At 35.7% G+C, this 6,374-nt stretch overlaps 1 long non-coding RNA gene across 1 annotated transcript; it reads left to right on the plus strand.

Annotated features, from left to right (window-relative positions):
• Positions 1–3,159: 3,159 nt before the first annotated feature.
• LOC121386940 lies at positions 3,160–4,905 on the plus strand. Its single transcript, XR_005959739.1, has 2 exons — positions 3,160–4,006; positions 4,727–4,905. It is a non-coding gene; the product is annotated as an uncharacterized LOC121386940 (long non-coding RNA).
• Positions 4,906–6,374: the final 1,469 nt, after the last annotated feature.

The following is a 6,374-nucleotide window of genomic DNA, read 5'->3' on the forward strand; positions in this document are numbered from 1 at the left end:
TTATCAGTATAGCACATATTCAGTGCATAATAAAAAATATTATGATTTTGTCATTTTATTTAATTAACCTATACTGGTTGATTAATTAGCCATCACTCGATCATGTAAGTTCACAATGACCTTGACCTTGACAATAATCTCTGTACATGGCTCTGAATGGAGTTTGAATCAAAGTTAGCACTGAAGAAAAGTTGGTTTTGGCCTATAATTCATACTGTAAAGATTTCAATAATTTCTTTTTACATGGTATTTGACTTGCCATATACAACTGCTCTTAACTATGGTATTATATATAGGCAACCTGAACTAAGATTTTAATAGCAATTTATTTTTATATTAAAAATAGCATGTGCCAATAGTGGGTTAATGTCTTTAGTTTCCATTAACATTGTTAATTTCTTATATATGAAATTCTGAAAACTCATATTTGTAAAGAAGTTGATTTTTATTGTCATTTTGACATATTTATAGGGTGCTAAGTTATATTTTAGACAAATTTGTAGTTTTATGCAAAATTTAAAGTAAATTTGAAGAAAAACTTTACCAAAAACATAATTAAATTTGTTGTCACTATTGTGCCTTCTGTTCTTATTTGTACATAACAATAAGGTTGTTAAACATATACTTAGATCTCCAGATCATTTTTTTTTCTTAATAATCACTTAGTTAGCTCTCATGAAAAGCATTTTGAGTTTATACTAGATTCAGAACCAATTTTTTTCAGATTTGATTATCTGCCTTGGATTAAGTTGATAATTTATTTTACTGTTAAAGCTGTATTACCTAATGTTACTAGCTATATAAAATGCTGGATTACAGATTGTAGGAATACATCTAATGTACATATTGTATTCATCCAGATTAGAAAATAATGCAAGAAAATAGATGTTTGGGTAATTTTGTCATTTAAAAATAGTTTTTTTCAGTAATTAATCAAATATAAATGTGTTAAAGCTGCATGATTATTCCAGATATCACAACTATTAAAACCTCCAACTACAGTAGGCTATAAATAAAATATAGTCAGGAATATTGGTGGCTGCCAATAGTTTTGATGGTTCATTATGAAAATCAGCATGGCCGATGGATTTGAAATTCCCACACCTGGTAACTTGAAGACACCCACACCCAGCATACAGGATTTCCTCCCAACACTAATGTTCAGGACATTAATTCATTACTTCATACAGGTACAGTCATGTTTGTGTTTCCTTCCTCAGACAGTGTATTTTTTTAATACTGATATTTCTTTGATGTGCCTGTTAAGGTCTTCATAATCTAGGGGTCAATCAAGTGCATGTGTTTTAATGGAATTCTTTAAAGGGGTAGAGGTACTCTGACTATCTTTGTTGTCTCTACATATATACCTGAGTACACACACCCAACTGAAAGTAAATATCTTCAGGAGTTTTATTTTAAAACATTTTGTTGTTTAATATGACATATTGCATTTGTACAAAACTATATGCAATATATATGCTTTTGAGGTGTACATTATATTAGGTTGCACTGTAGAAACAACAGTTTCAGTGAGGTTGTCAGTTTATGTCAGAATACACCAGATCCTGGTTGTCATAAAGACACATAGCTGGACACTTTTTGAAAAATGTATGTTATCAGTATAGGTAGTACTAAACCAAATAACTTCCGGCTGGGTCAAAGTTCGAGGTGCACCGAACTTTTGATAGAGAAGTGAACACCACAAGTCCTGTGATTGGTTATAAATGTGAGTGTGTTGGTTGTAAAAAATAATAGTTTCATCTGGGTAAAAAAAATGTGCAATTTTATTTCATCTAGTACCAATGTGTTAAGTAGCCTTGTGCTTGAAACATGTATGGGGTACCTGTAAAAAAAAGTACTCGAATTTTGTGTGAAACTAGGGTAGTCATAGACGCTACACGTTATCTCAGAAACGAGCAGCTTGACCCCCATTTTTTTCTGATTCACTTTAAGTGTAAGGGGTGGTAGTATTTATATCCGTGGCGTTTATGTCGGTTGATACGTTGCAGGTAGGAGTTTTAGCCACATATGTTACTATTTGTCGTCAATGGGATTTGATTTGGTAGTATACACCCTAAAATTCTGAAAACTCAAATTTGTAAAGAACTTGATTTTTATTGTCATTTTGACATATTTATAGGGTGCTAAGTTATATTTTAGACAAGTTTGTAGTTTTATGCAAAATTTAAAATAAATTTAAAGAAAAACTTCACCAAAGACATAATTAAATTTGTTGTCACTATTGTGCCTTCTGTTCTTAGTTATACATAATAATAATCTTGTTAAACATACCTTTAGATCTCCAGATCAAATATCAGTGTTAATCCAAGCCTTTCTGGCTGTTAGGTTTATTATCATCAGTGTTACATCCAAGCCTTTCTGGCTGTTAGGTTTATTATCATCAGTGTTACATCTAAGCCTTTCTGGCTGTTAGGTTTATTATCATCAGTGTTACATCCAAGCCTTTCTGGCTGTTAGGTTTATTATCATCAGTGTTACATCTAAGCCCTTCTGGGTGTTAGGTTTATTATCATCAGTGTTACATTTAAGCCTTTCTGGCTGTTAGGTTTATTAACATCAGTGTTAATCCAAGCCTTTCTGGCTGTTAGGTTTATTATTATCAGTGTTACATCCAAGCCTTTCTGGCTGTTAGGTTTATTATCATCAGTGTTACATTTAAGCCTTTCTGGCTGTTAGGTTTATTATCATCAGTGTTAATCCAAGCCTTTCTGGCTGTTAGGTTTATTATCATCAGTGTTACATCCAAGCCTTTCTGGCTGTTAGGTTTATTATCATCAGTGTTACATCCAAGCCTTTCTGGCTGTTAGGTTTATTATCATCAGTGTTACATCTAAGCCCTTCTGGCTGTTAGGTTTATTATCATCAGTGTTACATCTAAGCCCTTCTGGCTGTTAGGTTTATTATCATCAGTGTTACATCCAAGCCTTTCTGGCTGTTAGGTTACTGTCTCAGACTCTGTAAAGTAAAAACAAGTTGAACAACACCACTAGAGCACAATGATTTATTAATCATCAGCTATTGGATGTCAAACATATGGTCATTTTGATACAGTCATAGAGAGGAAACCCGCTACATTGTTCTATTAGTAGCAAGGGATCTTTTATATGCACCATCCCACAGACAGGATAGCACATACCACGGCTTTGATATACCAGTCATGGTGCACTGGCTGTGACGAGAAATAGCCCAATGGAAATTGGAAAATGCTTAGTTAAAGCACAGACAACATATTTTACTTTGTCTAGAGTCTAGACTCTTAAAGTTTTATAAGCACCAGATAATAATAATAAGGCACTGAGTAAACTTTAAAATTATCTTATTAAGTAAACTTTGGTGTCCTTTTAATTGATGATGGCTGGTGTTACAAGAAATTTTAATTTTTATATTAATACTTTTTTGAAGAAATGGAGAAAGGTATTCGATCGTAGATTATAATGTGTTTGCACCAAAATCATTTCCCGTTAACAGGCCAGTTCAAGATTACTCGAGGTTATATGCCTACCTTTTCCCCCACAGGGTGTATACGTTAGTTCAGTTATTTGTCTACGTTTTCCCCCATAGGGTGTATATATTAGTCTGGATATATGCCTACCTTTTCCCTACAAGATGTATATGTTAGTCCGGTTATATGCATATTTTACCCCACATGTATATGTATGATGTATATGTTAGTCCGGTTATACGCACCCCCCCCCCCCCCCTCCCAACACACACACACACAGAGGATGTATATGTTATACGCATACCTTTTTTTCCCCACATGATGTATGTGTTAGTCTGGTTATACGCATTCTTTTTTCCCACAGGATGTATGGTTGCTAACGAATGTAAGCCAGTTGGCTACCAGAAACACAGACAGCTGGAGCACGGGAGGGAGACGTGCACGTGTACCGGGATCGTGGCATGGTCGTGTACAGCTGTGGGTATTCCACTCTTTATAACCAGGAAACCCACCGTAGCGCCACCCACAGATGTAGCGCCTTAGGTACATACCTTGAATGTATATGCCTTGAAAACGTGTGTGCACACGTATGTGTCTGTTCGAGTGTGTGTGTGTGTATGTGTGTGTGTGTGCATGTGTGTGCGTATGTGTGTGTGTGTTTGTGTGTATGTTACAGTATGTGTGTATATTTGTTTCGAGTATTTGTGTGTATATTTGTTCGAGTGTGTGTGTATGTGTGTGTGTGTGTGTGTGTGTGTGTGTGTGTGTTACAGTATGTGTGTATATTTGTTTCGAGTGTTTGTGTGTATATTTGTTCGTGTGTGTGTGTGTGTGTGTGTGTTCGTGTGTGTGTGTGTGTGTGTGTGTGTGTGTGTGTGTGTGTGTGTTCGAATGTGTGTGTGTTCCAGTATGTATGGCTATATAGATAGACAGATACGAGGAGACAGACGGGCTGACGGACAGGTGGAGGGACAGACAGACAGACAAATATACATACATACATGCATACATGGTAGATAGATAGATAGAGAGATAGAGCGACAGATAGACCGACAGACAGACAGACAGACAGGACAGACAGACAGGCAGACAGACAGACAGATAGATAGATATATAGATAGATAGATAGATTTTGGGATACTGTGAGGGTGGTTTTTTTAATTGATTGGCTAATTGGTTGGTTTCTTTATTTTGGGTTTTTGTATATATGTATTTATATATATTATGTATGTATGTATGTATGTATTTTATTTTTTATTTTAGATTTCGACAAAAGTGATATATAGATAGACAGACCAGAAATGACGTGTGTTGATGTACCAGTAACATGCAACATTCTTTGCTGCATTTCACAAATGGATTGTTCAATACATTAATATATGTAAAATGTCTATCTTGGTGATTACGTTTGAAATAACAACCAATAAAACAAAATTTTCACATTTAAGGTTTTACATTGGTTTATATTTTCGCCGGAAATAGATCCATATGACTGATGATGACGGCGCGGTAGTTTTTTTGTAATTTGAATGACGTCACGTTACGTCTCACTGTAATAAAATAAACTGGGTGCAGGATGCATTCTTTTTATGAATGCTAGAAAACATTAAGTGCAAAATTGCTATGGAAATTGCTTTGTTCGGAAATTATTAACGTATCTAACCATGTTTGTACAAACTAGTGTAATTTAAAAGTGTACCATTACGAAATATGACCATGAATTCAAATTGCGATAAGATAGGCTATTGTATTTGGGCCTATTGTGTACGAAGCCAAACGTATGTTGCTGGCTGGCTGGCTACGTTTTAACGTGCATATATACCACGAAGGTTTCACATACGCCCGTCACGGGCTTAATCTCTGACTTTCGCCAGTGACTAAGTCCGAGATGGGAGGGGGGGGGGGGGGGGATTGGTAAGTTTGAGGTGGGCGGAATTTGGAATAAAAACATTAGTGGTCGGTCAGAAACCTAGGTCCTACGGAGAATAACCAGCTGTATCCTACACATGTCTGGACTAAGAAATTAAACCCAAAAATATTTTGAGTGCTCGGCCTAAAAGGTTTTAAGGTGTTTTGAGCAATTGAACGGGCGCCAAAGTAAAGTGCGTTGGACTATTTACAAAAAAATAAACATAAGAATTTTGATCCGCGGCCAAAAAGCCCCTTCTTATTTCTGAAGAAACGTCTTAATGCCTTCTAATCTATACAAAGTAAAAATAAGTAGGTCTACCGCATACTGACTCTTAGCATCTAAAACATTTTCTTTCATTGTTTCAATATAGTTTGTATCTGTTAGTAATGAATTGTTAAATGTCCTAAGTATATGCGTGTATTTGTTGTGTGTGTGTGTGTGTATGTGTGTGTGTGTGTGAGAGAGAGAGAGAGAGAGAGAGAGAGAGAGAGAGAGAGAGAGAGAGAGAGAGAGAGAGAGAGAGAGAGTGTTTGTGTGCGTGTGTTCTTGAATAGCAACGCTCAATAATATACAGTATATGGAGAAAGATCCATAATGAATTTTAAAGCGATAACAGGGTAATCCCAGTGTAACCGGCGTGGCATTCAGAAAAATCAGCTAAACATTGTTTTGCTGAAAATAATATTAAAATTGATTTTATTACAGAAGAATGCTTAGATGTATAGTAAACCAGACGTACTACTTGAATACTTCATCTTGTGGATGTGAACGATGAGCGGCTGTTTCCAGATAGTAGGATATATACAATCAAATAGAGACAAAGTAAAATATTTTGTCTGTGCTTTAACTAAGCATTTTCCAAATTCCCCGCCCGTGGCCCATTGGGCTATTTCTCGTTCCAACCAGTGTACTACAAATGGTATATCAAAAGCCGTAGTATGTGCTATCCTGTCTGTGGGGTGGTGCATATAAAAGATGCCTTGCTACTAATGGAAACAT

Source organism: Gigantopelta aegis, chromosome 12, assembly GCF_016097555.1.
Source record: "Gigantopelta aegis isolate Gae_Host chromosome 12, Gae_host_genome, whole genome shotgun sequence".
Classification (NCBI taxonomy): domain Eukaryota; kingdom Metazoa; phylum Mollusca; class Gastropoda; order Neomphalida; family Peltospiridae; genus Gigantopelta; species Gigantopelta aegis.